The following is a 26,445-nucleotide window of genomic DNA, read 5'->3' as shown; positions in this document are numbered from 1 at the left end:
TTATATACATTAGTTTAGTTTATGTTTGAAAGGTGCTTAGCTCAGTGCCTGCCACTGCAAGAGATTGGGCTTCTGGGGTAATTCTGATCTCCAGAAGCCTGGAGCCAATCCAGTACTCAGGAGGCAGAGTCGGGCAGATCTCTGTGAGTTCAAGGCCATCTGGATCTACAGGACGAATTCGAGGACAGCCAGGGTTATACAGAGAAACCCTGTCTTGAAAAAACAAAAACAAAACAAACAGAAGGGAGAGGAGGGGGAGAAGGAAGGGAGGGAGGAAGACGAAGGGAGGGAGAGGGAAGGAGGGAGAGGGAGAGAGGGAGGGAGGGAGGGAGAGAGGGAGAAGCAGCAGCAGCTGCCATTACCACTGCCTGGAACCAACCCGCAGGCTCTGTAAGCTCCGTGGCAGGGTGAAAAGAGGAAGGCTTAGGCTGTGGTTGGGGAGATAAGAGGAGCCCAGCGGGAAAAACAGTGGACAAAGCTGGAGCCGAGCTTTGACATTGCTGCTGTGGTTTGGACGCGGGCTAGCCGTGTAGTGTTGTCTGTTTGGTAGTGATGCTGGAGTGGCGGAAGCCCAGTAGGGGGTGTTTAGGTCACCCCTTCATGGATTGGTGGTGTTGCTCTCCCGGAATCGGAATCCGGATAAGTTCCCGCCGATAGGGAGTTGTTATTGAAGCAAGAGCCTAGCCGCTCAGGCCCTATTGCTTCACGCCTTGCCACTGACTTCTCTCAGCCCCCGCATGTATTCCCACCCTGGTGCCACCTACAGTGTTATGGTATAGCCAGATGACCCTCATCAGAGGCAAGCTCTTAGACTCTAAAGCGACACAGACTTCTTTTGTTGATACAACACTGAATCTCTGATATTATTATTTTAACAGGAAAAGGACTAATACACTTGGCACAAGTAAACTAGGGATGTATATAAGAATTGGGGGGAGGGGGACAATGGGGGGAGGGTGGGGAGGGGAACACCGATAAGAAAGGGGAGGGGGGAGGGGGATGTTTGCCCGGAAACTGGGAAAGGGAATAACACTCGAAATGTATATAAGAAATACTCAAGTTAATAAAAAAAAAAAATGTGATTTTACATGTAAAAAAAAAAAAAGAAGGCAAACTGGGAGGATAGGCCAGAGAAGTCTTCTCAGATCAGCTAGAGTTAGGGTCTTGAGGGAACTAGAAGACCTGTCTTGTGGGTAAGTAAAGCCATCTTTTTGAGGCTTGAGTTTGAGTTTGTTCAAGATGAGCTAGCCTCAGAGCAGACGTGCATGGTGTGAACTTTGGGATTTTTCTGCTGCTACAAAGGCTGTTTGTATTTGGATTTAGTAAGCACCTACTATGTGAGGGTCTCCCACATATGGAAAAGCTCTCATAACACAAGGCACCAATGTGGGAAGCATAAATATGTGCCCAGAAGCCTTGCTGTTTAATATGCATTGTTCTAGAAGCTTCCTGGGGAGATGCTAGGCAGAGCTGAAGGGTCACTTGTTTTCTTCTGAGGAGAACCCAGTTTAGAAGTTTTTCAGAGAAGATCATGGTTTGGGTTAGTAAGGTCTAGCTCTAATCCCTGACCCTCCTTTATTTTTTTAGTCATGCCAAGTGTCTTTATTTAGAAGAAATACTACTTAGAAAGTTTTTTTTTCTTTTTTTAATTCAAATATCCACCACTGACTCTGTGGCTTTGTGGTTATGTAGAAGTGCACGATTCTTAGAGGAGAGGGAGCAGAAATATTTGGGGCTGACGTGTCCCAGCGTCTACTGCTCACTCCTGAAATCCTTAAATACACACACACACACACACACACACAGAGAGAGAGAGAGAGAGAGAGAGAGAGAGAGAGAGAGAGAGAGAGAGAGACAACCATGGATGGTTGCTGAGCAAAGTCGGAGAACATTTGATATATCCTAGTTTCCATTTTTTTTCTTCTGTTTAGAAACTGGCCAATAAGAAGGTGAGAAAATGGATTAAACCAGAAAGGAAAAACAGTGCATTCCATTGCTAACGCTGGTGGTTTATTTTGTTATTTTAAAGATGGGAATCTTCTATAACCCAGGCTGGCTCCAACTTGCTATGTATCTGAGAATGACCTTAAGTTTCTGATCTTTCTGCCTTTCCTTTCTAAGTTGCTAGCCCATAGGCCTGTGCCACCTCGCTTGACTCCTGTTGGTCCTTTGGGACTTTAGCCTGGGTACGCCCTCTTCTGCCTGGACCCAGGGAGATCTTTACACTGTATAGTTTTATAGCTCTTCATGCTCTTTTGTTCTTCAACACTGAAGCATTCTAGCCACCCACTAAAATCCACATTTTCTATTTTCCATCGTTGGGGATCCCCCCTCTCTGCCTCTGGCTTTATTCTTTAGATTATCTGAGGCTCCGCTTTACCCTGTCCCAGCCGACATAGAAACAGAGGGGCAGCCCCTGAAGGAGGATGACAATGCTAAGTCTCTGAAGATCTGCTGATGTGTGTCAGAATGGCCAAGATCAGCAAAGCAAGTGACAGCTCACACATTGCTGGTGGGAGTGCAAACTAGTATAGCCACTATGGAAATCACTACGGTGTTTCCTCAGGAAGATGGGAATTGCTCTACCTCAAGATCCAGCTGTACCACTCTTGGGCATATACCCAAAAGATGCTTCATCCTACCACAAAGACACTTGCTCGATTGTATTCATTGTTTATCTATTGGTAACAGCTAGAAATGGGAGACAACCTAGACGCCATTCAACAAAGAATGAATAAGGAAAATGTACTGTTACATGCTGGAACATTACTTAGCTTCTTAAAAAATGACGTCATGAAATTTACAGGTAAATGGATGGAACTATTAAAAAAAAAACCACCCTGAGTGAGGTAGCCCAGACTCAGAAAGACAAATGTGGTATTTGATTATATGTGGATATTAGCTGCTAAGTCAATGATATCCAGGCTATAATTTGTAGAACTACAGAGGATCGTAGATATAGTGTAAAGGACTAGAGGGGACAGATAGATCTTGCTATAAAAAGAAAACAGAATAGATAGTTATGGGTGGATGAATTGGCATGAGCTGGAACTGACGATATGGGCAGAGACAGCTAAAATTAAGGGCCATTTGAGGGGTGGTGTGGAAACCTAACACAGTAGAAAATTCCTAAAGTATATACATGAAGCTTTCTAAACGAAGTCATCAAATAACTGGGGAGACCCAACTGGTCATCTCTTGTCAACAAACGAAGCTTCCAGTACCTTTAGTTACATCTAATTGAGTTGTTGGTCAAAGGGGTCTCATGGGAATCCCCAAACAACCCAGGCTGTTATCAAGAGTCCGGGTTGCTTTCCACAAACTGACAGCAAACCCCATTGCTGAAGGCAGCACGCATACAACTCCTGAACATGGGGAAGTCAAGCTGGTGCTGAGAGAGCCTTCATTCCTGCGTTCCAGCACCTTTGGTACAGGAAGATACTTCTTTGCATGCCACTGAAAGTGAAAGGTAAACACCAAGCCAGCTACAAACCCTTTGATGTACAATAGTGTTCTATCTACAGAATGTGCTAGGGCAGTGCTGACACAAAGCTCGTGGGAGTGACCAACCAGTATCCGGGTTGACTTACGGCCCTCTCCAGGACATGAAACCATACCTGACCCTGTTGGGTGACCAAGAACCGGAGACTAGATAGCTTAGGAACCTAGGATAAAATAAAAACCAAACACTGCTGGTCTAAAACTATAAGGACAACAGCAAAAATGTAGTGATGAATTGACTCCTAATGATATACATCTATCTATCTATCTATCTATCTATCTATCTATCTATCTATCTATCTATATACATATATATCCTATATTCATAAATCTGTGCCTTAGCCATCCTCAGAGAAGCTTCTTCCTTTTGCAGCAGATGAGAACAAATGCAGAGCCCCACCGCCATACATTATTTAGAGCGTGAGAGACCTTGGAACACTCAGCTGCAATTGGGATGTCTCCATCAAATCCCTCCCCTCAGGTGTCAGGGAGCCCCCTGGAAGAGGACGCAGAAAGAGCATAAGTGTCAGAGGGATGGAGAACACACCGGGAAAGCATGGCTTCTACACCAACAAGGGCAAAGCTCCTAGGAACTCCCAGAGACCGAAGCAGCATGCTCAGGTCTGCACAGGTTTGTACCAGGTCCTCTGTATATCATGGCTTCCAGTTTAGTGCTTTTATGGGATTTACGAGTGTGGAAACAAATGGGTTTCTGACCCCCCCCCCCTCGGTTTATCGTGACAGGGCTCTCTGAGTAACAGTCCTGCTATCTCGACACCACACCTGGCTAGATCTGTGATCCTTGTGCCTTCTCTTGGGCTCTTTTTCTTCTGTTGATTTGTCCTGTCTGACTTGGATAGGATAGTTCTTGTTTCATCTCTCGTTAACTGGAACTCTTAGAAGCCTGCTCCTTTCTAATGAGAGACAGAAAGAGAGGGGAAGGGAGGTGGGGAGGAGCTTGAACAAGTAGGGGGAGGGGCACTTATCATTGGGATATATTATGTAAGTGAAGGAGAATCTATTTTCAGTAAAAGGAAGATAAGATAAAAATTAGTATAAAAAAGATTTCTAGGTGTGGGTTCTTGAGGGGACACAGAGCATGGGCTTCAAGACTGCCTGAACAAACAGTTGTAATGCTGAATCTGGGGCAGAGAGAGAGAGAGAGAGAGAGAGAGAGAGAGAGAGAGAGAAGAAGAAGAAGGAGGAGGAGGAGGAGGAGGAGGAGGAGAAGAAGAGGAAGAAGAAGAAGAAGAAGAAGAAGAAGAAGAAGAAGAAGAAGAAGAAGAAGAAGAGAGAGAGAGAGAGAGAGAGAGAGAGAGAGAGAGAGAGAGAGAGAGGACGGACGGGGCCCCTCTGCAGGCTGCGGGTGGCGGGTGTCTGAGGCCAGACTTACTAAGAGTCTGTCAGTCTATTGATAGACTTACTTCTTGGGTGATTTAAAGCCTGGGCTCTTTTAACCTTACAGTACTTGCTAACTTTAGCCTTACCCTCCAGTAGTACTTTCATGGCACACTGCGTATTAAGGTGCTCATTCATTCATTCATTCCTTCCAGACCAACTGGTGCTTATTTTGGTCCTAGGACTGTGCCAGGGCTAGGGACACAGGGCTTCACTGTGACTTCCAAACCAGGGATCTTTGTGAGGTGGCAGCCAGAGAGAGAGGAAGGTGAAAGGGAGACAGATTAGACGGAGAGGGGCACTTTGAGGGGACAGAGGTGGAGGACGCCATGAACGAAGGTACCCACTGCTCCGCACGCGTTTTCCGGAATAGAGGGGCTTAATGGGCTTTGTTTGGGCTGTGAAAACTTTATAATTAGCCCAACCAGCTGGCCCAGGCTGGGTGGAGGACTCTCCCCTCACTCCCTTTGCCTTCTCTGGTTTCAGAAAGAGCAAGTTCATGCAGGCACGGGGTGCTTTGCCCAGGCAGAGCAGACTACCCAGGACTGGCTGGCGGGACATACAGCTCCCAGCAGGGATGTGGGATTCCATCTGATGGAGGAGGGGGAGTCCCCAGTCCTGCAGTGTCCCGCAAGAGGGAAGAGCCTCTGTTCTTCTCCTCTCATTCCTGACACGCACCTTCCACTTCCGCTTTCCCTTTTTCAGACCCGAGGAGCAGGTGCTATGGTGAGCAAGCTCAGCTTCCAGGGACAGTGGGAAGGGATAACCGCAAAGCTCACCTTCACCCGCTTCACCCTGGGCCAGACCCTCCCCAACTCTGCCTGAAACCCCTTCTACTTGAGCCCCGCACCAATACTGCCATGTACTTGCCGCTGGGCCTTACAGGTTGCTTAGATGCTCTCGGAGAGGCAGAAGCTCTTAAAGATGCAGAAGCTGGTTTGAGTGGGTGAGGAACACCCGTGTGTGTACTTGTGAGTGGGTGGGAAAGGGTGTCCCTGCCTGGGGGTGCTGCCAGCCCTGAGGATGAGTCATCGGGCATAGAGCATCTGTCCCCACATCAGACAGCCATGGCCTGGCTCCTCCCAGATGGCTGCTGAGGGTTAGATATGGTTTGTCCCCAGGAAAACTTACACTCAGGCTTGGTCCCAAAAGTGGGACCTTTAAGAGATGATTAGATCATCAAGGAGGATCAGAGCCCTGGAAGGAGTTCTCCCAAGTAGATTAGTTACCATGAGAGCTACTTGGCGTGAAGCAACAGTGTCCTTGGTGTGTGGCCTCTTCCGTGTGTGCCCATGTACCCTTTCACATTCTGCCATGAGTTGAAGAAGCACCGAGCCTTTGCCAGAAGCCAAGAAGGTGGTGCCAGGGATGTTCTCTTGAGAGTCCCAGCCTGGCAATCACGAGTACAAGTTGACCAAGGCTCAAGTGTTCTGTGACAGTGGCAGCGACAAATACTTGGAGTGACCTCACGTCTTCTCACCCTCCTCCAGTCTCAGGTGTCCCAACCCTTCTTCCCACCGGATCACAAACACCAGTATAGTGATGGTTCCCCCTCACAAGTCAACCTGACTGGAGCCTCCTGGGAGGCATGCCTAGCGGGGTTCGATGAGGAACCCTGAATGTGGGGTCTTGCACTGAGAGACAAGTGGGAACGGAGAAAGCCAGTGGAACACCAGTAACCACTGCTCTGTGATTCCTGACCACAAATATAATGTGGCCAGGCACTTCGTATTTCCTTTGCTGTTCTTGGTTTTGTTTTAATTTTTTAAAATAAATTAAACGAGGTTTTGCCTATGTGTATGTATGTGTGCCATGAGTATGCAGTACTAGCAGAGGCCAGAGGAGGGCGTTAGCCACCGGATGTGGGTGCTGGGAACTGAACCTGGACCCTCTAAAGAGTAACAAGTGTTTTAAAGTGCTAGGCCATCTCCCCAGACCCTGACCTTCCTTCTTTAAGTGGCTTTGCCAGGCATTTTGTCACAGCAGTGAGAACAGTAACTGATACTAATAAAGGCCACTGGTGGCCACTAGATTCCTCATCGGTAGCGGTGCTGGAAGTTTCTGGAAACCGAGGCACAGCTGAGCATGGGCAGTGGGACCCAGAAAGTCCTCCCAAGAAGGTGTGAGGGAAGCAGAGCCCCATGAGAAGCTAGTCTACCTCTGAGTGCCCTCTTCCCCCTCCCCTGCCTGGTGCCCAGCCTCCTGCATTCAGAGAAGCAGTTCACTGAAATGCCAGCTAGAGCGTCCTTCCCCAAATGATGTCACCCTCCTCCCACCACAACCCTGTGTGCTGTCCAACCTGGCTTTGAAAATAAGGTCAAGCCAAAACTGGCCTCTTTTGGGAGAGTCTTTCAATGGGTAATAAGTTGGCTGCTTATATTAGACACATTTCAGTGGATGGATGGGTGGGGACCACAGTAAGATTTTTTTTAACTTGTTGAATCAGTTTCACAGAAAGTCAGAATTTCTGACTTCTCTTGAAGTTCTGCAGAGCCATGGTGACATTTGGGGACTGCCCCTAGAGCCAGCCTCCCTCTTACGTTCCAGATCTTATCAGTTCTGTGAAAGCTGAGTTCTTTCCTCTCCCTATTTTTAGGTTAAACGCCTCCTTTCTAGGCCTGAGCACGTGATCCGTGGAAATAGACTTATTAAGATGAGGTCAGCTTGGAATAGTGTGGACCCCTATGGAGAACACAGACATACACAAAAGGGAGAAAGCTATGTGGAGGTAAAGGCAGAGACCAGAACAATATTGCCAAGGAGTACCACAGGTTGGGGAAGAAAAAAAAAAATCCTGGAAGCCAAGAGAGTCTCCTGGGACGAGTCCTTCCCAGCATTCTCAGAAGTGTGGCCCAACACACAACTTCATCTCAGATCTCCTGCAGAGCTATAGTGGGCTCCTGTTGGTCTTGAATTACCTAGCACATGGTACCGGTTACAGCAGCTCTAGGCAACTACACCAGCCCCACCACTCCCTAGTACTTGGTAGCTGGATGGTTACCTGTCCTGCCTGGGCCCAGATACATTTGTATTTTCATCTGCTGTTATAGAACTGTGTCTTCTTTACAGTAGATGTGCTGTGGTCAGAAGGAAGGGAACATTCACAAGACCAGGTATATCAGCATTCCAGCATTCACTTAAGGAAGTTTTGTGTGTGTGTGTGTGTGTTCAGACCTTCACATGGATTCTACTCACTCTCTCAGCCCACCTCCCAATGCATGTAATCCTACTTTGGTACATGTGTGACCTAGAGAGTCACACTTGCAGTGGTTCCCAACCTGTGAGTTGTAACCTCTCTGAGAGCCAACATCTCTTTCACAGAGGTCCCTAACTGAGTATCTGCAAATCAGATATTTTCATTACAATTCATAACAGTGGCAAAATTATAATTATGAAGTAGCAATAAAAATGACTCCATGGTGGGGTTGGGGATTTAGCTCAGCGGTAGAGCGCAAGGCCCTGGGTTCGGTCCCCAGCTCCGAAAAAAAAAAATGACTCCATGGTGAATGTCACAATGTGAGGAACTGTATTAGGGGGCTACAGCATTAGGAAGGTCACAGAGCTGGAGGGTATAGGAGCAGAAGGTCAACTGGAGTGGGGAACACCCACGGTGCAGCTTTCCTGAGTTGTCACATAAGTTGGGGTGGGGCTTTTTGTTCATTCGGTTTCCCGGGTAACCTAAATGCCTATAAATAACCCCAATAATTTCATTGGTTCACCGAGATGGATTTGAATGGCATGTTGATTTCTTTGGTCACACAATATATGAGTCAATTCCTTTAGGTCAGAGGATGATGTCCTCACTTCTATAGTCTTGGGAGGTCAAGAGGGAGGTGACCTGGAGAGTCCGGGTCCTACCTAAAGGAGGTAATGTCTTCAAGCTGCAAGGGCTCATTTTGCTACAGCACTAGGTGGGTGACCAGAGCCCCCAGCAGAGGACTGAGTGAAAAGTGGCCCAGATTTGTCAGCAACTCCTAAACTGAGAAGGACATGGGGGACCACATACAGTATCTTAGATGTGAAGGAAGCCATGGAAACTTTGACTGCATCATCGAGGCCTTCCCAGGAGTTCCAGACATACATGCATCCTGGCCTCCATTGAAAGGACAAGGAGAGCCCGGTGTTGTAGGGTGGGCGAAAAGAAACCAAGGCCAGCCTCAGAGTGCAAGGGCTTGAGAGTGATAAGGGCATAGCACTCACTCTCTTAGCCTGAAGAGGCTAAGGAAGCAGACAGGGGCACAGGAGCAGCGTTACAACATCAACAATAACAACACACATGGCCTCACAGTCAAGGACGGCCTTGGACTTCTATCTTCTTTCTTTTTACCCACTCTCTTTAATTTTAATTTTTATTTATGAGACAGGGTTGCTCTGTGTAGTCCTGGCTTGTCTCAGAACTTATGCTACAGACCAGGCTGACCTCAAACTCAGAGATCCCCATGCATCTGCCTCCAGAGTGTTGGGATTAAAGGCTTGCACCACCGTTGCCCAGATGACCTTGAACTTCTTTTTTCTTTTTTTCTTTTTTTTTTTCGGAGCTGGGGACCGAACCCAGGGCCTTGCGCTTGCTAGGCAAGCGCTCTACCACTGAGCTAAATCCCCAACCCCGACCTTGAACTTCTAATCTTTCTGCTACCTTCTCCCAGGCGCTGTTCACAGGCATGCACCACCGACCTGCTTTAATTGTTGTTATGGTATTGGGGACTGAGTACAGGAGTATATTCAAGATATGGCAACATATTACCAATGAACCTACCTTCTCTGTCCCAGGAGTAGCTGCTCTCACCAAGACCACCAACTTCTCTACACGTGAAGCTTCTCAGTGCATGCTGCCTCTCAACACCCCTGATCTCCTTCTTAGCCTCTGCTCCAGTTGGGAATTTCTGCTTAGCTTATCTCCTTCCTCTTCAGGGTGGTTTGAGAAGGCAAGTCTGAGGGACAAGCCATGTCACCTCCTTCAGAGAGTTCAATCAGTTGGTTAGGTTCACTGCCCATTTCATCAGCCTGCCGGTTTCTCCTGGCTCCTCTGTCCCTTCATTTAATTGCTCATGTGCATAGCAGAGGATAAAACAGACCCGGTCCTTTTCATCCATCCTGTACACCTCTGGAGCGTGATGGTGACACATGTAGTTATGAAGAAATAAAAGCAGGCAGGGGAGAGGCAGGACTGGGAGCCATTTTTATTAGCACTGGGAGGCTAAGGAAGCCTCTGATCAATGTCAGGCAAGATCTGAAGGGTGAGAGTCAGCCTAGGGCTGTTGGGCAGAAGATGGGGTCAGTGCAAAGGTCCTGCAGCAGGAAAATACTCACTACATTCCCAACTGGACCTGCCCCACAGTTGGATGCTCACAATGTGTGACCTACGATGTGTGACTCACAAAGCCATCATGATAGGAAAATGCTGCTGTTCTGAGGTACAGAGCTGAGCACCCAGGAAGGCGACCAGGTAGGAGCTTTTGTGGATGATTCAGGTAGATGATAACACACTCCTAGACCTGGGTATGATTGTAGAGGCAGGAGAGGCTGGATAAGCAGACTGAAAGTAGGAAGAGGTCTTGTTGTGAAGGAGTGGTTCAACGGGATTAGGAGTTAATAAGAGAGTGAAGGGAGGGGGAGAATGATCAAAATACGTAATATACTTAAAAGAAATTGTCAAAGGATAAATAGAAAGAATTAACAAAACATTACAAAACAGCCGGGTGGTGGTGGTGGGCAGCGGCTCACATCTTTATATAGTGAGACCTTGTCTTGAAAAACAAAACAAAAAAATCTCAATCAAGAACTGGAGAGAGGGCTGGAGAGATGACTCAGCGGTTAAGAGCACTGGTTGCTCTTCCAGAGGTCCTGAGTTCAAATCCCAGCAACCACATGGTGGCTCACAACTATCTGTAATGGGGTCTGATGTCCTCTTCTGGTGTGTCTGAAGACAGCTACAGTGTACCTATATATATCTTTAAAAAAGACTCGCAGCTGAAGAAAGGAAGGTATATTGTAGGGAGAGCTAGAAAACTAAGTGGGAAAGGATCATTCATTCATCCATTCATTCCCTCCCTGCCTCTCTTCTCACTCTCTTTCTTTCCTTCCTTGAGGCAATGTACACATGTTGACCTTGAACTCATGACTGAGCCCTCCTGTCTCAGCCTTCCAAGTGCTTGTATATTTAGTTTATAATAAATAAATAAATCTTAAAAAAAAAAAGAACTGGATAGATAATGTAGCAGTTAAGAACACTTACTAGAGCTGCTGCGATGTTGATGCCTAAGAAGAACCGGATTGCCATCTAAGGAAGGGGTGATGGTTGCCAAAAAAGACGTCCACAATGCCCAAACACCCCGAGCTGGCAGACGAGAACGTGCCCAACCTTCACGTCATGAAGGCCACGCAGTCTCTCAAGTCTCGAGGCTACGTGAAGGAGCAGTTTGCTTGGAGACATTTCTACTGGTACCTCACGAATGAGGGCATCCAGTATCTCCGGGATTACCTGCACCTACCTCCGGAGATCGTGCCTGCCACCTTGCGCCGCAGCCTCGGCCCAAAGGTCCAGAGGGTGATCGGGCCAGCAAGATTCACAAGAGGGGAGGCAGACAGAGACACCTACAGAAGGAGTGCTGTGCCCCCTGGAGCTGACAAGAAAGCTGAGGCTGCCACTGGCTCAGCGACAGAATTCCAGTTTAGAGGGGGCTTCTGTTGACAGTGGACGTGGTCAGCCACCTCAGTGAAGTTGAGATTATGTTGTATTGAATAAACTTTAAAGGAAAAAAAAAACCACTTACTAATTCTGCAGAGGATCCAGGTTCAGTTCTCAATCCCCACATCAAACAATTGTAACTCTGGTTGTAGGGGATCTAAACACACACACACACACACACACACACACACACACACACACACACACACGCACTAAAATGGGCCGAAGAGATGGCTCAGCAGTTAAGAGCACTGACTGCACTTCCAGTAGGTCCTGAGTTCAAATCCCAGCAACCACAACCATCTGTCATGGGATCTGATGCCCCCTTCTGGTGTGTCTGAAGACAGCGAGTGTCCTCACATACGTAAAATAAATAAACAAAAATCTTTGAAAATAAATGAATTAAATAATAAAAAACCCAAAGAGCCCTCATGTGTTGAATCCTCCATGTTTAGAGTATGGCGCTACAAGGCCTATCTGGAAGGAGGCTCAATGAGCTCACTCAGGTGGGCTTAATCTGTGAGTCTGTTACTTGGATAGGAAGAGGAGCTTAGGGTGCAGGTGCACACAAGAGGGAGGACCGCATGAACACTCAGGGAGAAGGCAGCCTTCTGCAAGGCAACCAGAGGCCTGGGGAGAAACAGCCTGCTATGTGTGATTACTTAAGATCAGCTGTGCAGGCTTCACCACCAGGGGAAAGGCATCTCTGTAGCTAAGGCAGTTACTGCTGCTCGGCTCCTTATGTCTACATCTGTGTCTAACTCCCTTGAAAGGACTTCGCCTATCTTGTCGCAGTTCGTCCTAACCACAACCCTCAGATACGTGCTCACTTCTCAGATGCAGAAGTAGAGCTCTGGAAAGTGGTGACGGAAGGCCCGGGGGAAGGTGAGCACTTAGGGAGCAAGGCCTTATGGGAAGGGTGCTACCAGCCTGACTTCCGGGTCCCCTCTTTATCTGCCGCCTGGGGAAGACCAGGCCTGTTCCATATCTGTCTCTTTCCCACCCTGCTCCTCAGAAGGCCAAGGTTGGATCTCTCTGCACTCTCACGGACCACAGTGTGCCTGTGTCTGTGTAGAGCCTGTGGTCTTATGTCAGGTCTTGTGTTAACCCAAAGCACTAGTTTCTAATTTCAGATGCTGAGGTCAGTGGGGGTGGGGAGGAGAAAGGCGGCTTTGGGTGGGAAGGGTATCTGAGTGTCTCAAAGCTGCGGTTCTCAGGCACGGACTTGCAGACCTGCTAGAGAGTCAGGGTAGCTTGAAGAATATTCGAGGATTCCTGTACTCTTCAGCTCCCATGCCCAGTCAAGTCATGCCTCGAGTTCCTACATGAGGCCCGTGTCCATGCCTTAGTGTGCTCTTTGGGTGGTCTTTCAGCAGCTATGAGAGTCCTTGGTGTGAGAGCGCTCCTGCGAAGCCGAGATGGTGGCTCTGTCAGTGCTGACTGTCTGAACCATGGACCAACACCGCTCACACCCTGTCTGGTGCTGTCATAGGTTGCAGTTGGCTGCATACTCGCCACAGCCCTGTGCCGGGCAGAGAACCAAGAAGGAAGCTTGGGCGTAAGAGGACGGAAACTGCCAACTAGTGTGACAAAGATCTAAACCGCCCACGTGGTCTGTAATCCTCTGCCTGCCCCGCCTCCCCCACCCATGACCTCAGCCTGAGAACAGCTTGGACTTGTGCTCTTCAAGGTCTGACTCGGTCAGCCATTTTCACAGGGATGCAGAGGGGAGCCAGGGGCTCCAACCCTCTGCCTCCGACAGCAGTTGATTGTGAAATGCCCTGGCTAATGTACACCAGCACAAGAAAAGGGAATCTCTTTGGGGCTGCAAATGCAGAGACTACAGCAGCCTTGAAGCAACTGTCTGTCTATGGTTCTGTCCCTGGGCCATACACGCGGTGTTTCTGGAATCTACCCAGAGGCCTCTTCCTCCTTTATTGAAGTCACACCTGTAGAGGCCTGGCCCTTTTTTCCCTTCCCAGTCCTGAGGGGGCACTGAGTGTCTAGAGCTGACCGTGCAGGACTGAGGTAAGGCTAGAATGAAATAGGGATGGGGGAGGGATGGACTTAGAATCATGGCCTATGTCTGTTAGGGGGACCACCTTCTGCTTCTGTCACTGGGCAACAGACTGTCAGAGGGTAAGACTGACATTAGAGAAGTTATCCTGGGACCCCACTTTGTTAGAAGACCTGGAGGCGTAGTGGGGCTGCAATCGAGTATGCCTGCTTGCCCAGGATGGAAAAGCTGTGGGGCCCCAGATCTAGGTACCCACAAATAGCCAAGCCGAAGCTGCTGACTATACATTCAGAACCTCTTAAGCTGTGACCTCAGGGGTGGGACTGGCACCTTCTGAAGGAGGATGGCCACAATGTAGGGATTGTCTTTCTGTGTTCTACTGCATGCTCTTACCTCCTGGCCACAAGTTCTCCTACTTTGGGACTAGTTTCTTGGGATTTTTTTTTTTAAACATTAGCAGAACTGTCTTCGCTCTTTGATCCCCTATTTCTTTTAACCCACCACAGTCTACATCCTGCCTAGGTACCCGGTTTCACTTAGCAGACCAGTCAGTGTCCTGCTTATTGTCTGGGTGATTCTGTTGTTTCAGAAGATAGAAGCCCCTGTGTTCTGAGAAGGGGCTGTCTGTCTTCTCCCTGGGAAGGAGACAATGTGTGAGACTCAGGGAGCACCTTAGAGTGCTCAGAGCTGGAGTGGAGGAATGCTGGGGTCTGACCTGACCTTCCCAGGATTAGAACAAGAGAGAGTACAGTGGAAAAGAAGACAAGAAGAAATGTTGGGGGTGGGGAAGCCGGATCTGGGCAGGAGCCCTGTGTTCTTCTGACTGGGATATGGGGCAGTGGTTGAGATGGAAAGACATGGGGTAAATAGGTAGGGCTAGGAGCGGGAGGATGTGAAACTTCCTGTTGGAAGAGCCAGAAGAAGAATTGCTGATGCGGAGGATGCAGGAGCTCAAAGGCTGTAATGGGTACAGGATACCCAGAAGGAAGCTGGTGGTTGAAGGAGAGAGGTGGTCCAGGGAAGAAGGGCTCTGCTATGAAGACCCTAATGTGGACAGAAAGGCCTGTGCACTTGAGAAGTTCAGAATAGGGGTGTCTGGGTGAAGGGGCCCATGGATTATGTCCAAAACTAGGCAGTGAGGACTCAGTGGACCAAAGCTTGAGGCTAGAGAGGTCAGAGGCAGGCGTGGAACAATTAGTAGGGCCATAGTACACAAAGGCAGCAGCTAATAGTAATTAGGGAGATGTGCTTGGCCTCTTTTGTGAGCATAAAATGAGATGCTCAGAAATGCTGGCAGCAGGCCAAGCCAGGGCGAGCCACAGTCAACAGCAGCTGTGTCATTACTGAAGAAGCCAGCTTCATCTGGAGCCACACTAGGTGCCCTTTCTGCCCTTCCCTGACTATTCACAGGGTCAGACTCTGGCGAGATTCATCTTTGCCCAACTCTGGGACCCCTTCTCCCCGACATTGTGGAGGCTCTGTTCCTTGTGCGCCTGTCCTCAGTACCTTCCCATCTCTAGAGGACTGAGGTGCCTGCTCTTTCAGCTGACCATTTCCATAGGAATAGCTACACACGCCAGTGCCAACCAGAAGGCCTCGTAGAAGGCTAGGGATGACAGGTTTCTTGGGACACAATGAGGGACTCCTCTGAGGTCCTTGAAGAAATGACTTCACTGTCCTGGATGTGGGTCCTGGTATCCTTTCAGCTACTTTTGGACAGCCTGGGGCACTATAGAGAGTGTTCCAAATGCAAACAAGGAAACTCCATCCCAACAATACCCCAGGGAAGGCAGGGGTGGGGTTCAAATGGCCATCTGCAGAGTCAGAACCTGCTACTCACTGACAAGCAGTGATCACCTGTCCAGTTACCAATCATCTACCCACCCCTTGGTGCTTTCCGGTCCCGCACAGCATGCACTCGACTGCTGCTCCCTTTGGACTCTTTGGTCTTCCCATCTTTCCTGGCCCTCATCTTCTTAGCCTCTCCCACTGATGACTGCCTTGCCTACTCCATGGCTGGTGCCCTTCCAACCCACTCCCCATAGCAACACCAGAGTCCTAGAAATGCAGATCCTACAGCTTCCACAGTGGCTTTCAGTTACCTTTCAGTAAGTTGAGCTCTTCAACTAGGCAAGCAGCCCCCCATCCCAGTGGACTGCTACATTCCTAGCTGTCTTTCTCTCAAACACTTGACACCAGGCCCACGGAAGTCTCCCTGAGTCCTCTGACCTCTTTGTGTAAGCTCAGCTGGCCTCAGACTCACTCTATAGCCAAGGGTGACTCGGAATTTCTGATCTCCATTTCTCAAGCGCTAGGATTACCTGGGTGTGTCACCACACCCATTTTAGGTAGAGCTGGGGATCAAACCCAGGGATTCAAGCATTCCAGGCAAGCATTCTAACACCGGAACCACACTCCCAGCTCCTGGATTTTATTTTCAGTGCCTCCATCACTATCTTCCTTCTAGGTTTTCCCATTTTTAAGTGACTATATCCATTGTAGCCAGAGATGGCAGAGCACACCTTTAATCTCAGCACTCGGGAGACCAAAGCAGGCCAATCTCTGAGTTTGAGGCCAACTTGGTTTATATAATGAGTTATAGCTCTTCTAGCACTTCACAGTGAGGTCCTATCTTGTAAAAAATGTTTTATTTATTTTTAATTCATTAATTTGAGGAAGGGTCTCTGCATGCAGTCCCGACTGTCCTGAAACTCACTATGTAGATAGATTGACCTTGAACTCAAGAGAGATTTTCCTGCTCTGCCTCCCAAGGGCAGGAATTAAAGGTGTGCACCACAGCCCTGGCCTCCATTGTAGTTAGTGGCTTACTAAGAAGAATTTGATTCATCATCTCAGGGGACGTGGCTTCTGGATTTCCCCCTCAGTTACCTTTCCAGGTCTCCTGGACATTGAAGGTGTGCACAGTGGAATGGGTGGGATCATCCATCCATGGCTGTTCCCTGCTTGCAACCCTGTGCTCCTGAAGGTTCTTCTTTCCAACTGCTAGCCCTCATTGAAAGGATGTTGTGTTGAAAGAGTATCTTGGCCAAGGAATGTCACAAAAAGCCATATGTCTTAGTTAGGGTTTTACTGCTGTGAGCAGACACTATGACCAAGGCAAGTCTTAAAAATGACATTTAATTGGGGCTGGCTTACAGGTTCAGACGTTCGGCCCTTGTCATCAAGGTGGGAGCATGGCAACATTCAGGCAGGCATGGTGCAGGAGGAGCTGAGTTCTACATCTTCATCTGAAGGAAGCCAGGAACAGACTGGGCATCTTCAGGCATCTAGGAGGAAGATCTCCAAGCCCACCCCACTGTGACACACTTCCTCCAACAAGGCCACACCTTCTCAATAGTGCCACTCCCTGGGAATAGCATATGTAACACAACAGAGTTCAGGCAAGAGATTTATTGGGTGGGAAGGGATACAAGATGGCTGCCTCCGAGCAGGGAAGGAGACAGTGGTGGACCAGATCATGAAGGCTGAGTTTATAGGGGGTGGGGCATGGGTACAGCTTCTGGTGACCATGGAGATACATTGCATTGGCTGTTGGTGATGATAGGACATTGGCTCTGAGTCATTGAAGGCAGGGAGGAACCTGGCTCCAAAATGTGGGCAAAAGACTTTTGGTGGTTCCTAGTATACCCAACACTCAGTAGCCATGACAGTTCCTAAATTTTATTAGGTGCTTAACGCAGGGATAGCAGCAAACTCAACCAAAAAGCTGCAAGACATTTTCTTGCCTCTACCTCCGAAGGGCTGGGGTTAAAGGTGTGCACCACATCTTTATTAAGAAAACTATTGGGCTGGAGAGATGGCTCAGCAGTTAAGAGCACTGACTACTCTTCCAGAGGTCCTGAGTTCAAATCCCAGCAACCACATGGTGGTTCACAACCATCTGTAATGAGATCTGATGCCCTCTTCTGGTGTGTCTGAAGACAGCTACAGTGTACTCATAAAATAAGTAGATATTTGAAAAGAAAAACGAAAACTATTATTCTATAATCTTTCCTGTGCCTCAGAACCCCTTTCCACTGTGGTGGCAACATACTTTGCCCATTTGGGAACTTCCATGCTCCTTCCCAACAGTCCACTTACATTCTATTTATTCCATTTTTCTCCCTCCTGTTTGTAGCAGAAGCCAAGCTGGGACGCCCCTCTGAGGCAGGCAGCATGGTGGGGAAGAGGTAGGTCATTAGGAAGGCTCTTACCAGTGGTTGCCATCAGCTCCCACGTTATCCACGGTTGACATTTGTCCCTACAGTCTTTGCTAAAGATGTATTTTTGTCCTAGATGGCAGAAGACAATTTCTAGGTGTAGTGACTCCATTCCTACCAAACACTTCAAAGCCCTAGATCGGACTTTGAGAAAACAGAGCCGTAGAGGAAGAGGTGGTAGGCAAGGCCACTAAACCCTTATGTCCTTCCTCAAGGTGGGGTGAGCCTGGTCAGTCACTGACAAGTCTTTTAATATGCAAATGAAGTAGAGTGTAAGGTTCATGGATCCTCTGCTATTAAAGGGGGTAGGAATGGTTCTTTTGAGGCTGGGGCTTCAGAGTCAGTCTAGGAGTGAGTAAGAGACACAGAACTTCAGTGTGGGAGGCTGGCTTAGGATGTTCACATTTCTCTTGTGATGGAGAGGGGCCTGCCTTGGCAAACCCCTTCCACTCTTGCAAATTAGGAACTGGTGGTATATTTCGACACTAAGAGCCAACGAGCTCTTTCACACCCAGTGATCAGAACGCCCAATTACCTCAGCCTTCTATGTTTGTGTTGAGAACATTCGGAACTCTTGCTCTTTGGAAATAACCACTAAAGGTCAACTGCGTATGAATTGGAGGCCAAGGTTCCCTCTTTCTTCACCTGTACTTCTTCCAAGTTCCTTGTCCTTAGGGACCCAGGGGGAGCTCCACTCTCCCAGGGGATTTTTGGTCTTGGTTGACACAAGTAAAGCAATCCGTGGGGTCATCTGGACAAAGGTGGAGGGTGGAAGAACCAACCCTCTGCCCCCGTGACACAATTGTTTCTTTTAGTAAACTCTGTGGGTAATTCTGATGTATGTTAATAATCTCTAAAAGAAAAGTCATAGGGTTGGGGATTTAGCTCAGTGGTAGAGCGCTTGCCTAGCAAGCACAAGGCCCTGGGTTCGGTCCCCAGCTCCAAAAAAAAAAAAAAGAAAAGAAAAAAAAAAAAGAAATCAGTGCTTGGCCCACCCAGCTGGTTGGTAGGAGGAAGTCGGTGGGCAAGTTTGTGTTCCAGACACAGGGACAGACAAATGTCTGCTGCCACGAAGATAGGCTCTCACACAAAAGCAAGTCCTGAAATAGCATAGTATCAAGTAGAAGGTCCACCCAAGACTACAACTAAGAAACGGATGTGGAGGGGTTGGGGATTTAGCTCAGTGGTAGAGCACTTGCCTAGCAAGTGCAAGGCCCTGGGTTAGGTCCCCAGCTCCGAGAAAAAAAAAAAAGAGGAAAAAAAAAAAGAAATGGATGTGGATACTCATACACTCCAGCAGGTAGAAGTGTATGTGTGTGTGTGTGTGTGTGTGTGTGTGTGTGTGTGTGTGTGTGTGAGAGAGAGAGAGAGAGAGAGAGAGAGAAAGAGAGAGAGAGAGAGATTGTGAGAGTCAAAGTTATGTTTTGAGTTTTAATTACCGTGCCTAAGAGATCCATAAATCAACAATACCTCTAACCTGTAAGCCCCTTTGCTCAAGAATAGATTCTTCCCGAAATACTGGAGGCTACTGTGATAACAAGCCACATGTTTTGGCTACCCTGAACAAGTTTGTCTGACCCAACTACACCAGATGTGCTTGATCACACGTAGGCAGGAGGTATGTAACAGGAAATACATCAGGATGCTTGCCCTGATTGGATGTAGGCAGGAGTACATCAGGATATAGGCTCATTCCTGATTGGACCTGGGGGGAAATTTGTAGCTTTATAGGTTTGCCTTTATAAGCCTCTGGGGGGAAAAATAAGACTCTTTGTCATTTTCAGGGAACCCTGGAATGGTCTTGTCCTCACTTCATCATCTTGGCCAGTATTTAATTAAAGCGTGCTTCATATTTGGCTCAAAAACTGTGTTTTTATTCTCTCTCTCACCCAGTAGGAGTAACAATGTCTTAAGGTGTAGAAGAGCTGGACACAGTGAGAGCTGTCCTTGGTTTCCTGTCCATGCATGAGGTAACTGTCCTGCTGCCCTGCAGGCTGTGAATCAAGTGAGCTAAAGATAAGATGGGAATCATACTCGGACAAGCAGACAGCAGCTTGCAAACCTGCGATAACTGTGACATCATACTACATGTTTCAGAGGTGATCTGGCCTGTTCCAGGAAAGCTCAGAATGACTCTAGCGTAAATGCTCTCAAAATGGCCAGCAGAGCCTCGAAGAGATACTCATATTCTTATGCTCCCAGCAACACTCTGCATGACAGGAGGTAAAACTTAGACTTAGCAGTCTGTGTACATCAGTGAGCAAATGGGTAAGTAAAATGTGGTGCACCAATGAATTAGTCATGAAAAGGAAGGGGATGGCACCATGTACGCGGGCGCTTTTAAGCTTTCTTTCTACTGTTTGCATGTCTATTAGTTTAAGTCTCTGGGATATGTTGATAGCAGGCAAACTGAAGAAGAGAGAAAAGATCCCAGTTTTATGCATGTGCACAGTGGTCATGTAAAACAGGAAACCAAAGGGTCAGAGTTTGACATTCTGCTTTCCAGAAAGAACTAGGGATTGAAGGCTTTGGATGGATGTCGATGGGTAGTGGGAGGATCAGAGGAGGGACTGCATTGGTACACAAAGGTTGCCTTGTTAAGCAGATAAAGTTTCAGGTAGTGGCCCGGAAGCATAGGTGACAGGATGTGTCAAAGTCTGTCCAGGAGATACACTGACCTTCACTCTCTTTTCTGAGTCACACTCTTCCAGCCAATGAGCCGAGGAAGGGAGTTACACTGCAGGCAGGTAAGGAGAGCTCACACAGGCCTGTCATTTAACGTAATCTGGGCACCAGAGAGCCACATCTAGAGGTAATCACTAGGTGAGCCTTTTATGACAAGCCATCTACAAAAGGGCATACACCCTAAGAAAAGTCCTATGAGTCCCACCTACAGGGTGTAACCGGGCATAGTTTCACTTCTGTTGCCCTGGCAAAATAGTTCAACCAAAACCAACTTTAATAAACAAGACAACAGCAACAACACAAAGTCAAACTACTAGCCTGGGCCAGGTGCCAAAAGGCTTCAGTTCCAGCACTCAGGAGGCAAAAGCAGGAGGATCTCTGTGAGTTCAAGGCCAGCTTGGCTTACTCAGAGTTCTAGGTCAGTTAGGACTATGTAGTGGGACTGTGTCTCAAATTAAGGAGCCAAGGAACAAATAAAAGCAATTTAGGTAAGAGAGGGTATATTTGACTTACAATTCTACGTTACTCTCCATTATTGTGGAGACATCAAGGCAGGAACTTAAAACATTTACAGTCAAGAGCTATGGGAAAAGAATACATGGCTGCTTGCTTTGCTGCTTTCTGTTTATCTAGCTTTCATCTGTAGGACCTCCTGCTTAGGGAATAGTACCGCCCACAATGAGTGGGGGTCTTCTCCATCTTAACTTTCCATTAACAGTCAAGACAATCCCCAGTAGACATGCCCATAGGCCAAAGTGACTTTGGCAATTCCCTACCTAGGCTCTCTTCTTAGATGACTCTAGGTTCTGAGCCTGGAGTGAGGGCTCAGAATTTAAAGGTACAGAAAGCAGTGGAGGGTGATGACACACCCTTAATCCTAGTGCCCAGGAGGCAGAGGCAGGTGGATCTCTGGGAGTTAAAAGCCAGCCTCAGCCTCATCTACATATACATAGTGAGTTCCAGGACAGTCAGAGCTACTTAGTGAACCTTGTTTCAAGAAGAGGGGAGAGAGAGAGAGAGAGAGAGAGAGAGAGAGAGAGAGAGAGAGAGAGAGAGAGAGAGAGACAGAGAGAGAGACAGAGAGAGAGACAGAGAGACAGAGAGGAGAGAGACAGAGAGACAGAGAGACAGAGACAGACAGAAACAGAGAGATTTAAAAAAAAGTATACACTGCTCTTACAAAGGATCTGAGTTTGATTTCCAGCATTAATTATCAGGCTGAGCAGTTAAGAGAACATACTGTTCTTACAAAGGAACTTCAAGGCAGAATCTTGCTATGTAGACCGGGTTAACCTCAAATTGTTTCCTCTACTCCCTAAGTATTGGGACACCAGGCATGGACTAGCACACCTGTCTGGAAGGTGGGTTTTATGCTAATCTCCACGGCAGAGTTCCTGTTCACGATAATGCCTTCCTCTGGTAACTACATTCCGGGTTTGAGGTCTTCTGACTCATACAGGGGTCCTTCTAGAAACCTCTTTCCAGTTGCTCTCCCTCGCAGCCACCACTGCAATGATCGGACAAACCCAAGGGCGAGGCACAGGCATAACCCAAAAAGAGGGTCTTTTCCTGCCCCCGGATTGGTTCCCCTTGACTTCCCTCCCCCCAGCACAGGCAAGCAGGCAGTCTCTGCTGATTATAAGACAGCTCCTGGCTGTCAGTTCTGCTTGAATAAACTCCTTTGTCCTCAAGAATTTTCCCATGTCAAACATTTAGTCTGCTGTGCTCTGGGTCAGCGAACAAGATGAGTCTGAATTTTTTCTTTTCTTTTCTTTTTTTTTTTTTTAGGAGCTGGGGACCGAACTTGCTCCTTGCAAGCGCTCTATCACTGAGCTAAATCCCCAACCCCCGAGTCTGAATTTTTAAACAACCTTATAAATGGAAGACATCTGTCTGCAAGACAGACACACCCATCTGCTACACTGTCACCAGCTTTCAAGACCCTTCCTTAAAACCCTATTGTTCTACATTTTAGGTGCTAAAAAGTATAGCTTAAAAAAATATATTTAATAATATAGGTATATGTTCTTGGGAGATGGAAGTCAACCAGAACCCCCTCCGCACAGCACTCCCCCATGGAGCAATTAACTACTAATGATGGTTTGATGTATATGTCTTCCTGAAACCTCAGATTTTGCCCCCTGAACACAGACATTACTGTTATCATCATTACTATCCACTATAGCAACTGACCTGGCAGGAATGAAGATATTTTAAAGACAGGCTAGTGTTTCTCAGTCTATCAGATTATTGGGGGAAAAAAAAATGACCTCAAGAAGCAGAGATTTTGCCCATGAATCTCACGCTGGGCGGAGGCAAAGGCTCAGTCAGAGCAGAGCTTTTCTCCGAGAAGATAGACTTACAGCTTGTCAGACACCTTACAGGAGAAGTGTGAAGTCTAGGCAAGGACAGGACCCACCTTGGTGGGGACCTCTTAGCTCTGAGTATCCCTACTCTATTTAAAGTCTAATCGGACTTCGGACTCTTCAGATGTGCTTGACGGAACGCCACTGGATCTCTTTGTCCCTCTTCCTGGTGTGACCACATTAAATACATCTCCCTTTTCATTTTTACTACTAATTTGGTTGTTTGAATTGGATCCTCAAGGATGGGTGGCTGAACTTGATTCCTTGGGGTACAGACTGTGGCCTTGAGTTTGGTAACACGTTACCATGGATTCTGTTTGGCAATTGCTTTGGACATATATTAAACTTCTTTTAGTATCAGAACATCGTTGTTTTCTTAGTTGAAGATGTTCTATTGTGTCTATGAATAACCACTTATTTAACGAACTCCCTGGTGGTATCTGGAATCTGACCTCCCTCTTCCTAGTGTTTCCCTTATACAGTGGATAGAGTTGGACAGGTATCGGTTTACTTGTGTGCTCTATGGCTATGAGAGGTATTTCTAGAAGCCGTTAGGAAGCCCGTGGGTACTAGTCTTAAATAAATAAAGACAAAGCAATGGAGTTGTAAGGAAGAAAAGATTTATTTATTTAAAATTGCTATTATGGTGATGATGATGACAATGATGACGACGATGACGATGATGTGTCTGAGCACTGTGTGAGGGGTAACACCCATGCCATGTCTCCCATGTGGCAATCATAGGACTCCTCCACCTTCCTCTGAGTGTCAGGGGGTCTAACTCAGGTCAGGCTTGTATGGCAAGCACTTTCCCCACTGGACGGACCATCACACCCTTTCCCCAAAGACTTCTTTTCCTCACCCATGGCAAAGGTCTACAACTGATACGTCTATAACAAAGGGCAGTTTGCTGAAAGAAAAGGGTGCACGGTTTATTGACTAAAATTGAATGTGAAATGGGAACCTTCAGAAGAGAAGACACACGGACACAGGGAGAACTGGACCTCTCTGCTTAGACGAAATGGATGGACAGCTGTGTGGAATGGCTGGACAGAGAGGAAGTCTAAGTGACGAGAACATGCTGGGGTGGGTGGGTTTAGCAAGGCCTGTTTGTTCACACTCCTTTCGGCTTCCAGGTACCACAGAGGACACCTGTCACACTTCCTTCAGCCGAAAGTTCTCAGCATGCCAGGAGGTCAGGCTTCAGTGGCTTCACCTAACTTCGTAAGAATTAGATCTTGCCGGGGCCTTAGGGCTGCACACCTGTAATCCCAGCACTCGGAAGGGAGAGGCAGTTGGATCTCTGAGTTCCAGGCCTGGTCTACAGATGGAGTTCCATGATAGCCAGGGCTACACAGAGAAACCCTGTCTTACAAATCAACAAAACATAACGAAATAAACAAAAGAAAACTAAACAAAAAATTAAAAAAAACCCCACTTTATCTTGATTGTAGTGGTAGTTGTATGACTGTATGTTTATGATTTTTAAAGCTTTATAATTTTTTAAAAATTAAATCAATTATACTATACAATAAAAAGATTAAACCCTCCCCAAAGGTGACTTGTCTTTAAGAAGCCCACATCCATGGTTTTGGGTATATGTTTCTGTCTTCTGAGCACTTCTAAGCACTGTCTGCTTAAGGCTATATTACAATGTCTTCATTAAATCCCACTTCCACTTTATTAAAAATAGACCTTTAAAGATAAATGACTGAATTTTAATCTCAGGCTACAATTCATTTTAAAAATATTTAGCCAGGCGATGGTGGCAGCACACACCTTTGATCCCAGCACCCAGGAGACAGAGGCAGACAGATCTCTGAGTTCAAGACCAGCCTTATCTACAGACTGAGTTCCAGGATAGCCAGGGCTACACAGAGAAACCCTGTCTTAAAAAACAAACAAAAATTATTATTATGTGTGTGTGTTTCTGATGTGGGGACACCTGTAGGGCGATCAGAGGATAACTCTGTGGAAATGGTTCTCTTCTTCCAACTTTATGTGAATCCAGGCAGTTGAACTCAGCTCTTCATGCTCGTGTAGCGAGCACCTCTGCCCACTGAGCCATCTCACCAGCCCAGTGAGCCACACTTTAATTAAAACAAATAAAGAGTAACCGGCCCCAACTTTATGACCACTGCACTGAATGAGCTCTGACCCCGTATATGACTCAACCTTGCCTGTGCCTAGGGCATCATGGGAGGAAATGGAGCATTTCAGAGGCAGGAAGTCAGAAGAGTTAATGTGATCTATCTTCTGTCTCAAGATGTGGTGAAACCCCCACGGCTCCCATCCCCAGATGTCAGGCAGGAAACTCACTTATGAGTAAAATCAGAACTTCAGTGTGATTGGTTTATTGACTGGACAGGCACCAAGAAAGAACTCTCTGACTTAGCCCAACACAGACTAGAGCCTTTGAAGTCAACTTGTGTTTTCCTGGTGCCTTAGCATTTTTGATTTTTAAAAGATTATATATATATATTCACACATATTTGTCTATTTATAGACAAATACTCACACATTTAATATATATAGACAAATACTCACACAATCAATATATATATTAAATGTGTGAGTATTTGTCTATATGCATGTGTCTCTTGTATGTATACATTGTACCTCATGCTCTCGGAGGGTGAAAGGGGTTTGGAGTCCCTGGAGTTACAGAGCTGCCATGTGGGTGCTGGGAACTGAGCCCAGACCTTTGGTAAAAGCCACAGTTACTCTTTTCTGCTAAGCCACCTCTCCACTCTCTGGAGTCTTGGTTTTGATCTCCGCAAGAAACAGACACGGAGCTAAGAGATTATAAACATGAGGAAGCAGCTGTGGAGATGTTCAGTGGGTGGGAGCACTTGAGTTTGGTTCTCAGAACCCACATAGGAAGCTGATGCAGTGGCCTACATCTGTAGTCCTGACATTTCTACAGGACAAGTCAGGGTGGGGCGGGGGGGGGGGTCAGGCAGAAGTTCAATGGCCAGCTAGCCTGAAGCACTTAGTAGGAGCAGAAATAAGAGAGGCTGCTTCAGCAAGGTGGAAGGTAAGAGCTGACATTTTTTTCTTTTCTTGGATTTTTTTTATTTACATTTCAAATGTTATCCCCTTTCCTGGTTTCCCCTCTGGAAACCCCCCACCCCCTGCCTCCATGAGGGTGATCTCCCACCCACCAACTCCCTCCCACATTCCCACCCTGGCATCCCCCTACACTGGGACATCGAGCCTTCACAGGACCAAGGGCCTCTCCCTGCACTGATGCCCAACAAGACCCACCCTCTGCTACATATGCAGCTGGAGCCATGGGTCACTCCATGTGCACTCTTTGGTTGGTGGTTTAGTCCCTGGGAGCTCTGGGGGGTCTGGTTGGTTGATATTGTTGTTCTTCCTATGGGGTTGCAGCCCCTTCCAGCTCCTTCAATCCTTTCTATAACTCCTCTATTGGGGTCCCCATGCTCAGTCCAGTGGTTGGCGGCAAGCATTCACTTCTGTATTTGTCAGGCTCTAGCAGAGCCTCTCAGGAGACAGCTATATCAGGAGAGCTGATTTCTGATCTTCACCCACTAGGGTGTCGGGGTT

General features: G+C 47.3%; 1 long non-coding RNA gene and 1 pseudogene across 1 annotated transcript; both read left to right on the top strand.

The window, feature by feature from the left end:
• Positions 1-11,147: 11,147 nt before the first annotated feature.
• On the top strand, positions 11,148-11,618 carry Rps10-ps8 (ribosomal protein S10, pseudogene 8; annotated as a pseudogene).
• A 908-nt stretch (positions 11,619-12,526) lies between these two features.
• Positions 12,527-24,425, top strand: LOC103690562 (uncharacterized). The gene is made up of 2 exons (XR_010054843.1): positions 12,527-13,615; positions 19,718-24,425. It is a non-coding gene; the product is annotated as an uncharacterized LOC103690562 (long non-coding RNA).
• Positions 24,426-26,445: the final 2,020 nt, after the last annotated feature.

This window comes from Rattus norvegicus, chromosome 9 (assembly GCF_036323735.1).
Source record: "Rattus norvegicus strain BN/NHsdMcwi chromosome 9, GRCr8, whole genome shotgun sequence".
Classification (NCBI taxonomy): domain Eukaryota; kingdom Metazoa; phylum Chordata; class Mammalia; order Rodentia; family Muridae; genus Rattus; species Rattus norvegicus.
This window is presented reverse-complemented; position numbering and strand designations above follow the sequence as displayed.